Raw genomic sequence first — 11,199 nt, forward strand, 5'->3', positions numbered from 1 at the left:
TACAGATCAGGTGAGTTCATTTCATATCAGAATTCATGAAGATCTAATTCCTCAAGTATTCCTAGGGATACTTCTTAAATTCTTATCTGAAATGCTCCCTGGATTTTGGAGCTCTGAATTATCCATTCTTGCTTCCAAAGCAGAGGACTCCAAATTCCTCTGTTGCATGATGATGATGATGATGATATAAGAACACAAGAAGAGCTTGCTTGGTCAGGACAGTGACTCATCTAATCCAGCATCCTTTTCTCACCATGGCCAACCAGCTTTCTGTGAGAAACTTACAAGCAGGATTTAAACCCTCTCCCCTCCTGCTGAGCACCCTTGCAATTTCTAGCAACTGGCAGTTTCTGCAACCACACTACTGCAATTTCTAGCATTACTGCCTCCAGCCATCAAGGCAGAGCATAGTCACCATGTATTGGTCTAAAATTTTAAAGCTATACAAGGTACTGGCCATTACTATAGAATATGTGCTGTATGAAGAAGAGTTTAATGATGATTTCCCAGTGTTGTCCAGAGTGCCCTATGCACAATTCAGCTCAGGCTTCCGTTCCTTCCATTCATTTCTGTCTTCATTTCCCCTCTACTTCAATGTACCCATTGGTATAAAGCACTGCAGAAAAGCAGTCTAGGGGCAGGGGGTACATAAAATTGCCACAATGTTATTTTGTTCTGGTGCTTTAGTAACAAACATCTGCAAACATAAGCTGTTGCCAAAGGATCCTTCATTCTGCTGGTGGTGGTCCTATTGGGTTTGCCATTTGGCTGGAGCAGGGAGGGCTGCTGCTTGTGGGAAGAAGGTCCCCTGTTAAAACTGGAGAATTAGTCGTGCAATAATAGCAAACATTTATTCAAGCGTCTGGAGGACTAATGCCATTTTGTTTTATTGCTTACTTCAATTTATGGGCCACTTTTTAATTTTATTCTTCCTCAAATGGCTTATAAGCAGTGTTAAAACATACTGTATTATGTTTTATGGCATCCTGATATCAGGCTGTAGGAAGGGAGATTTCTGTACGAACAGTGGGGTTCTATAGATATTATTTGGTCTTTGCTTGTGACCTAGCAAATTTCTAAAAGCATTTTCCTTCCACCCAAAAATGTGCAATAGCCTAGTGTATGTTTCAGGTTTAAATATGGGGAAATACATTTGAACTCTGAGTTGTCTAAACATATAGGCATATTCCCTTCCTTCCCTCTTTTTCGCCCAATTATTATTGGGTAGAATCGACTTCAAAAAAACTAATCCCTTGAAACCTTGTGTTTGCTGTTCAATAACAAAGGGTATCATGCTATGATGGGATTGCAGAATTCTTGCCGTTCTGCCAAGGAGCAGGGAGATAGGCTTCATGCAGGTTTTTTCCATTGAGTTATCTGCAAAATCTGTCAGGGAGCCCTATGTTTTGCTTATCTACCCAGTAAGAAGTGTTTATACACCTGTGGTGCCTGCTCATACAGGTCTGAATGCGAAAGAGACTAGATAAGCAATGCCAAGTCAAGGGACATTAAAGACCTTTGCTGAGCCATATGCTGGCTCCCTTGTCTTGAATTCACAAGGCATAAAACCATTGCATCAAACAATAAATGAGAACACTTGGAATTCAGGCTGTCAAGTACTGAGAATTGCCTGGATTGAGTAGTGCAACTATGCTTTATCTTCAACATAAGATTCTTAAATAAGCAAGAAATTTGAGATACTAAAATTTGTGAAGAAATTAGAATCAGAATTTAAGCATAACAAAGAGGTCCTGGGACCCCGCTTCCCCAAGTCACTACTTCCACTGCTAGCACCATCAAAGATTAGAGCAGGCATAGGCAAATTCGGCCCTGCAGATGTTTTGGGACTACAACTCCCATCATCCCTAGCTAGCAGGACCAGTGGTCAGTGACGATGGGAATAGTCTCAAAACATCTGGAGGGCCGAGTTTGCCTATGCCTGGACTAGGGTAACCAATTTGAGCTCCTGATAAAGCTGGGAGAGATATTTGTTTGCTTTGCAAGCCTGCCTAATTTGCTCTGAAACAGCTGTCCTTTGAAATCAACATTTTTTCCAACCATAAATTTGTGCAGAAAGGCATGTATTAGGAGAAAGTGTGCCTGGAAATGCAAGTACCAGGAAGAATAAGCATACAAAATGCATTGCATTAGGGGAAACTGATCACAAAAAAATGGGGGGGGGGGAGAGAGATTGCATTTAAAAAAAACACCATACAGCTTTGCATGCAGATTTTGCAAGCTGATGTGGACATTGGGTGAATTTAAGACTGGGAGAAAAAAGACACCAAGAGACACCAACACAAAGAGATTATTCCATCCCTTCTCCAAGAGCTGAACAGTAAGTACAGTAGAACAGCATATTGAATGCTCTACCTCAAATTATTTGGTCATTCATATTTATTGCTCTCTGCATGTAGGGCAATAAATATTAGAATATCTGCATTACATTCTTTTCTGGAATGATTTTGTTGTTGCTGCACAGATCAATATTTAACTGCTCAGCTTTGTAAAAAAAAGAAAAGCAGCAGCAGCAGCTTGGCATTCAGACCATGTTCAATACATATCTCATTAAAACAAAAAGATAAAAACACTTTCCCCAGCTTTGGCAGAGCTGCAGTGGTATTTCCAGCTCATGATATTTTTTGCTACAGACAGTGATGCTAGTGTTAGATGTTCACTTAGGACTGCTAATGTTCCAGCTTAGGGTTGGGGAAATTTAAGGCCTGAAGCCAAATCTAACCCTTCAAGCCTCTCTTACTAGTCCTAAGGACTTTCCTCATGCCAAACCTCTCAAATTACCTTGCTTTGAACTCCCCTTGAAGAATTTTTGCCTTTCTGGAATGTGTCCTCAAACTCTGATAACACCTTTTGCTTGCCTGGTGGATTTGTGAAATATTTGAGTGTGACAGGTTCCAGTGGATTGAGTGGATGAGACCAATAGTGGGCCTGATGGTCAAGAAGGAAGATTCTGCATATGCTGTAGAGGGAAGTCAGGAGCAGGTGGACCTTGTCAACCTGGGAAGATAGCCCATTTGGGAGAAAGAAAACTCTGATCCTAAACCTCTGCTGCCTTGTGGGATATCTTCAGGAGAAGAAAATGCTAAGGAGTAAACCCTACACAAATCCAGCGTAGAGTCCCTAAGACAGTTGGATGGCACATTGTATGCTTCCTTCTGGCAATTCCTGCCATCAAGCCAAGCTGGTGCCAGATGTATTGCCCTGCTTTCCTTTGGACCACATCAGCAAGGTGGAGATGAGGGTCATGTCCATCTGGGCAGCTTTCAGTCTGATGAGGTCAATTTGGTGTTGGTAACACCGTAGTTTGACTTCACCCCTGGAGATGCACTCCATTTTCTTTTGTGACCAACAGATGCCAACAAGAAGAGATGGGCGTGTGGGTAGGCGTAGAAAACTACTCTATTGTACACAGGTAAAATATGCATTTGTTGCTCCATCCACTCCTGCCTCTGGACCTACCCAGAACTGGAATGTACCCCCAAGAAGGTATCTCAGAAAGGGTTGTGGCCCTTGGATTGAAAAAGCATTCCCCAACCCTGTTCTCACTAGTGAATGTCAACAGTTAAAAAAGAAACCCAAGACTTCTTGGATTTTGAGAAAAATCCCATCACAGAGGATGTCCTAGCTGATCAGATTTATGTTTCTTTCCTATGTACACTCACCTGTCAGTATGCTGCCTTGAGCTCAATGGAGTCTATTTCTCAGTAGACATCTAGGATTGCCCTGTTGATGAAACTGAGGGCAAATGAAGGCACAGTGAAGGCTAATGAGGCCAACGGCAGTAAAGGCGAAGAAGAAAAATAATGTCAGGAAGTAGCAGCAGCAGCAGCAGCCAGGGAAACAGAAGGGTATCAAAACAACACAGAAACAACCAGAATGTTCAGAAATTTGTTTTGTCAGCAATTAATTCAGATGAATCAGATAACCTAATTGCAAAGAAGATGTTGAAATTAGCAATTATCCAGTGCCTGCAATACAATGTTGAGCTCGTTTTGATTGTCATAGTCTCTCCAAAGGAATACTTTAGTGATGGGATCCTCAACCTTTTGGGGGTCCAGGGGCTCAACTGGATATCTGAAAAAATATGTGGTTGGCACCAGCAAATACTCATTTCACAGAAGAAAAACAGTAAATGCTCAAATCTCCCCCCGCCCCCGCCAAGAAGCACCCAGGTAGAATACCTATACACACCCCGACACAAATAGAACATACACAAAATAAAAGCAGGCAACATCACTGAACCAAGAACGAAAAAAAGAAAGAAAAAAGCCACAACCCACTAAGGGGCAGCGGGGGGGGGGGGCTTCAGGAGAGGTCTACAACATCCAATGTATGCTGAGATGCCCTCTCAGGGACCCACAGAGTTGCACCCTAAACCTGCCATTTTCTCCCACACTCCACCTTGAGACATTGACTCAATTCAGACTTTTTTGGTTTGGGTTTCAAACCAGCATTCTTCCCCCATCTTATCCCTAACATTTGCTTAGCAGGAACATAGGCATCTCAGTGACTCAGATCACTGGTCCATCTAGCTCAGTATTGTCTACTCTGATGGGCAGTGACTCACTGAGATTTCAAATGGGACATTCCCTGCTAGTCCCATCAGGGCTTGAATTGGGGACTCTCTGCATGCAAAGCAGGCCCTTTGCCTCAGAGCTACGGTCCTTCAACATATTCTCACTATTTTGCAATGTTTTGCTTGCTATTTTGCAACATTTTGATTAGTCCTAATAAAGGCATTGCCTGAGCACGGATTTTAAATGGAAGTATTTAACACAACACAACACTTATGGAATTCACTGCCCCATGATATAGTGGTTGCTACTAGGCTTTAACACTTGGTGCATGCTAAATACCATGTTCCCCTTGCCCCATCTTTCCTAGAACAGCTGTTGGTCATGCATTTTACTGTATCTGATCACAGCAAAGTTTGAACTGTATTCTAAGGTGATTTAATTTGCTGGCAGCCATTGCATGCCTTATATCCATTTGTACACCACTTAAAGATTTTTAGATGTTCAACGACCTATGAATATAGTTAATAAAATAAATAGATGCTATCAACAGCAAAAGAAGGATGGGGAACTTGTGGCCCACCAGATGTGGAGGAGGAGAAGGAGGAGGAGGAGGGAAAAAAGAGGATTGTATTTCTGTTCGGCAAGCTCATATAAAATATATATTTATGCAACATGCAAGATCTCAGCGAAAATGAAAAAGAACACAGCAAGCAACATCACAGCAAAAATACACCAAAGAAACAGAAGTACTGAATGGTCATCTGCCAAGCAGATTATAAAAACAGTAAATCTGTTTTCATAAAAAGCCTTGTTGAAATAACCCAACCTCAACTTGATGTGTAAAACTCATTACCGACAGCCCCAGCTTGATTCCATCAGGTAAAGAGTTCCATAACACCAGTGTCACTGCACTAAGCAGACCATTTCTTGTTCAGGACAGCCAGAGGCTGCCCGGCATGATCAGACATGCCTCAGTGGCACTATGCAAAAGCTGTTCAGAATAAGGTGATCTTTAAAAAATATACTGATCCCAGGTTGTTTAGAGCTTGGTAGTGTGCTGGCAGCCAGAGCAGTCCCTCAACACAGGTGTTATATGTTGATGGCAGCCAGCACTTAAGAGTTTTTTCTGCATTATAGCACTCTGTCTTGAGATTGCCAGTGCATGAACCACCGGCAACAGTCACAGCTGGCTCACCAGCTGAAGGCAGTCCAAGCCACAAGGAGTAAAGTCAGATGCAGTAGTAGACACAGATTGCATACTTGCTCTTTCAATCAGAGTGCAACCCTGTCCAGAAAAGGCAACTAACCTATCCCCCAACATGAGAACCACTCATTCACAGTGTTTCCCTCTAGCCAAGCTATATAATTTTATTTGCTGGCCATCATCAAGCAGTCCTCTGCATCTAGGCACCAGCCCAGATGCTGCATGGTCTAATCTCACTCTGATGTAATGGGGAAATAAGAGCTCTGTGTAATCAGCATACTTGTTATACCTTGTCCCCAAACTCCTAATGACCACTCCCAGTGGCTTCATATAAATGTTACATCTCATCCTGTTATACCCCATGACACAAATGCCATTGGGCCAAGAGGCACACACTCAATAATGCTGCCCTCTGGACCCAACCCCATAGGCAGGATTGGAGCCACTGCAAAAGAGTGCCTCCAAAATCCACCCGAGAGAGGCTGTCCATGACTGAGGGTATCAAAAGCCATTGTGAGGTTGAGAAAAAGTAAAATGGTCACTCACCCCTGGTCTCTTCCCATACAAATTTCATCCTTCAGGATGACAAAAGCTGATTTGCTTCTGAAACCTGAACCTAAACCAAAATGGTACTAAATCATGGTAGACTCCCATTATCTCTAACCATTGGTCATGCTGTCTGCTTGGATTACTGGGAGTTTGAATCCAGAAACATCTGAAGAAGCACAGCAGGTTTCCCTTCTCTGTTTCAGAAGGACTGGATGGATTCACAAGATAACAAGCCTATCAAAGGCTATTAGATATGACAGCTAAATTAAACCTCCCTCTTCAGACACAGCATATATCCTAAGTATCAAAAATTGGAGGCAGATAGCAAAAGGAGAGCTTCTGCCTTCAAGCCCACCTAGGATTTTCTAACTTGGCTACTTTGAGAAGCAGCATGCTGGACTAGCACGGACTTGCTGCTCTTCTGCGGCAAGACTCTTCTAAATGCTGGCTTTCTGCCCAGGACCATCCCAGAAACATATATTTCCAGCAATATCTGAAAACTCGGAAATTAGCAGTTGATCATGGAGAAAAAGCTGACATAGCCACAACAAATTTAGCCTTCACTGGCATATTTTCTGTTTGAAATTCATGAATTGGATTAAAGGTTTATTTTCTATTGCAATTCGATCTATCTAGCTATCACTGTAATATGGTCACCTAGGTCTCTAGTTGATTAACCACCACATAATAAAAACTAAAAATAACATTAAAACAATACAAATAAACTCTCGAGGCAGAGATCTTCATCCCCCTCACTTCCTCCTTCAGGTGGAAAAATGTTGAAACAAAAATGTCTTCAATTGTTTCCAGAAACTTCAAATAGTCAAAGCCTGTCATATCTCAACAGGGATGCCGTTCCACAAAACAGAGGCAGCCACACTGAAAGTCTTTGCCTGAGTTGCTGTGGAGACAGCTTCTGATATTTTAGTGCCTTCAAGGAGAGTCTCCCTGGAAGAACACAGAGACCTTCTGAGCATATAAGGAGCAAGGTGGCCTCTCAGGTTACCTGGTCCCAAACTATATGGGGTGTTGTATGTTAGTATACTGACCCCATAGAAATGTCTACAAGACTCCCATGAAACATAAATACATTACACTAGAATACAAATTCCAGCCATTTCAGGCCCTGTACATTATATTTATTGTCCAAAGAACAATGAGACATCAGGAAAATATATTCAAAAGTCTAAGCCTAAAAGTAGCAAGAGACCCTCAGCAGTTGCCTCAGTTCAGGCTTTAAAATCCCCACAAAGAAATATAAATGCTGTGTTGGGAATTAATGACTGATTTGCTGCAGTGGGGATGTCAAATCTGACCAAATCTTGGTGGCAGACTATTAGTAAAGGGAAGGTAGTTGTTTACACGGAAAATGAAGGTTCCTAATTCAGTTTTGATTTACACCAACAAAATTCCAAAATTTTCCAAACTTCCCCTGCCAAAGCAAGTGATATAAAGGAAGTCAAGCCCCCACTTTTTGGCCTCTTTTACATTTCTTAACAGCTGGCTAGCAAAAAGAGTTATAACCCTGTATGGGGCTGGAGGGTTAAGTTCATGAGACCAATGCAAACAAATTATATTAAATGCCATATCTCTGAATGCTGGGTATACAGTGGTACCTCGGGTTAAAATCTTAATTCATTCTGGAGGTCCGTTCTCAACCTGAAACTGTTCTTAACCTGAGGTACCACTTTAGCTAATGGGGCCTCCCGCCGCCACTGCCGCGCCACCACCATGCGATTTCTGTTCTCATCCTGAAGCAAAGTTCTTAACCTGAGGTACTATTTCTTGGTTAGTGGAGTCTGTAACCTGAAGCGTCTGTAACCCGAGGTACACTGTATTTAGTTTTCCCCTCCAAAAGTGCTGACAGCGGGCACCTGTTTCACTTCTGTTTCAGTGTATCTGAAGAAGTGTGCATGCACACGAAAGCTCATTCCAATAATAATAATAATAATAATAATAATAATATTTTTTTATTTATACCCCGCCCTCCCCAGCCAAGGCCGGGCTCAGAGCGGCTTACGAGCAATAATAAAAACAAGATGTATGATTACAACTTAAAAACAAAAATAAAATACAACATTAAAATAATGGAACATTAAAATATTAAAATGTAGCCTCATCGCAGGAGGAGAAGGAAAAGAAATAAGAAAGAGAGGGAGGGAGGGAATCAAATTGGCTCCAAGCCAAAGGCCAGGCGGAACAACTCTGTCTTACAGGCCCTGCGGAAAGAAATCAGATCCTGCAGGGCCCTGGTATCATGAGGCAGAGCGTTCCGCCGGAGTTGAAAAGGCCCTGGCTCTGGTTGAGGCCAATCTAACTTCCTTAGGGCGTTTAACAAACTTAGTTGGTCTCTAAGCTGCTACTGGAAGGATTTTTATTTTTATTTTGTTTTCACTGTTGTATCTTGGCAGCAATGTTGTTCCACAGAACAGGAGCAGCCATACTGAAAGCCTTGCTCCAAGTTATTGTGAAAAGGGCTTCTGATATCTTTGGAACTTGCAGAAGTTCTTCTGCAGGCTTCAGTGACCCTACTATGTATCTAAGGGATAAGGTTGTCTCTCACATAACATGGTCTTGAGCTGTACATGTTAGTGCCAACATCTTGAAGTAGGCCTGGGAGCAAACTGGCAGCAAATGCAAATCCCATGCTGGCTGTAGGTTGACACCACAAGCAGCCTAGCCACTGCATTCTGCACTACCTGAATATTCCATGAGGAATGATTCCACGAGCAACAGATACAACAAGACACTATGCTGGATGAACATCTACAAAGCCTGAGCCGAAATCCATTGAAATTCATTTAAACTGTTGGTGGCTATAGGTTTTTCTTCAACCTACAATGGATTTTCTGTTGGGATTGATTTACCTCTTTAGATCTATTCATTTGAGATATAATCTCTTTCATGCACATCAAAGGGGATCTATTCTTTTTCCATTTCTTATACAACATATATTTTTTCTAATATTTATATTTTGCTATGTACATGGCTGTGGTACATTTCAACATTAGACTTTAGAGCATATGGCATGATTCAAAGTGTTGGTGCTGACCTTTAAAGCCCTAGACGGCCTTGGTCCAGTATATCTGAAGGAACATCTCCACCCCCATCGTTCTATCCAGACACTGAGGTCCAGCGCCGAGGGCCTTCTGGCGGTTCCCTCACTGCGAGAAGCCAAGTTACAGGAAACCAGGCAGAGGGCCTTCATGGTAGTGGCGCCCGCCCTGTGGAACGCCCTCCCACCAGATGCCAAAGGGAACAACAACTACCAGACTTTTAGAAGACATATGAAGGCAGCCCTGTTTAGGGAGGCTTTTAATGTTTGATGCATTACTGTATTTTAATATTTTGCTGGAAGCCGCCAAGAGTGGGCCAAGAAGCCCAGCCAGATGGGCGGGGTATGAATAATAAATCATCATCATCATCATCATCTCCCCTACTCATATGGATAAATCAAAATGAAGACAAAATATAAATTCTGTCTCAGAAACTAATCTGAAAAACTTTCGTTTGTACCATCTATTGTTCAAAAAGTGTACAGTGAAACTCATGCATTTATCAAGTGGAATTCAGTCCTGCTTTATATACACATGCCGATTTCTTGATGTCTGCAACATCAAGTGCTGATTTTCATGTGTGAATGGGCCATCAGATCAGTCAGAATCTCAAAAGCTGCCTTATTCCAAATCAAACTAATTAGTCCACCTAGCTCAGTATTCTCAACACTGACTTGCAATGGTTCTCCAGGGTTTCATTCAGAAACCCTACCTGGAGATGTTGGGGAACTGAGCCTAAGATCCTTTGCATGCAAAGCGTGTATCAGATCAACTTGCACAAAATGTCCATACCCCTACAGTTGGAAAAACCACCAAGTAGCAAACAATAAAGTAACAGATGTGTACATGCATAAAGCAGTCCATTGATAGGGATTAGGATTATATACTCTAAAATTCTCCATGAAGAGAGGAACATTGCTTGCTCCAGGATTTGTAAACCTGTGACAATTGCCCTAATCTCCACTGCCCCAATGCCTTCACTCTCCATTTGCTTGCCGTCTCCTTCTAGGCCTCACCTGGGGGGGGTGAGGGCAAGGTGTGCCTGCTCCATCTCTTCCTCGTTCTCACTGCATGCTCAGAGATGCAAACGGAAACCAAAGAGCAGAAACAGCATGAAAGAGAGGGGTTTTGGGGGTGGGGTCAGCAGAGGGCATCCTATAAGGGTGTGGGCCTTGTCAAGTGCCTAGTGATACCCAACCACTGGAGCCAACCCCTGATGCAGAACAGCCTGGTGGACTTTAGTCATATGGAGAAGCGATCTAGGAGCTCAGAGAAATGTGGACTGACCCCTGACATGTATGCAAGTGAGGAGGATGGAAAATGCCTTTCAATGTGAGTGCACCAGCTCGTCTGTTGCTTCCTCCATGGGCCCCTCTGTGTGAAGGATCACAGAGAATATGAAGCAGTACTATCTATGTACTGTTTCACGTTCACCTTTAATCATTTGATTCCTCTGGATCACTCAACTGTTGATGACTTTCCCATCTTTCCGCAACCTGGTGCCCTGTGGACATTTTGCAATTGCAACACTCACCAGTTCCATCCATCATGGCTAATGCTCAGGGGTGAAACAGTCTTAAAACATCTGGAGGGATCCAGGCTGTGGAGAGCTCTGCTAAAGCAAAAATCAAGGCCAGTTTCATTAAGATGTGGTGGTAGGGAGATCCAGGAAACCCACAAACACATATTCAAGATACAGACCATCTACTTTGTCTTCTCTTTTTCACATAATCACCAGAAAATAGCTCTGTGTAGACCTAATCCCCACAAACAGCTGATGGAGTTTTAATGCTGTGTCTGGAGGGTACCACTTGTTTGATGGGATGCTCCTTCACATACACTTTTAAAATCAAAA

General features: G+C 42.6%; 1 long non-coding RNA gene across 1 annotated transcript; it reads right to left on the reverse strand.

Annotated features, from left to right (window-relative positions):
• Nucleotides 1–259: 259 nt before the first annotated feature.
• On the reverse strand, nt 260–7,762 carry LOC310754124. Its single transcript, XR_014543631.1, has 2 exons — nt 3,681–7,762; nt 260–808 (listed from the first exon to the last, which is right to left on the reverse strand). It is a non-coding gene; the product is annotated as an uncharacterized lncRNA (long non-coding RNA).
• Nucleotides 7,763–11,199: the final 3,437 nt, after the last annotated feature.

Source organism: Podarcis filfolensis (assembly GCF_964270895.1).
Source record: "Podarcis filfolensis genome assembly, chromosome: Z".
In the NCBI taxonomy this organism is placed as follows: domain Eukaryota; kingdom Metazoa; phylum Chordata; class Lepidosauria; order Squamata; family Lacertidae; genus Podarcis; species Podarcis filfolensis.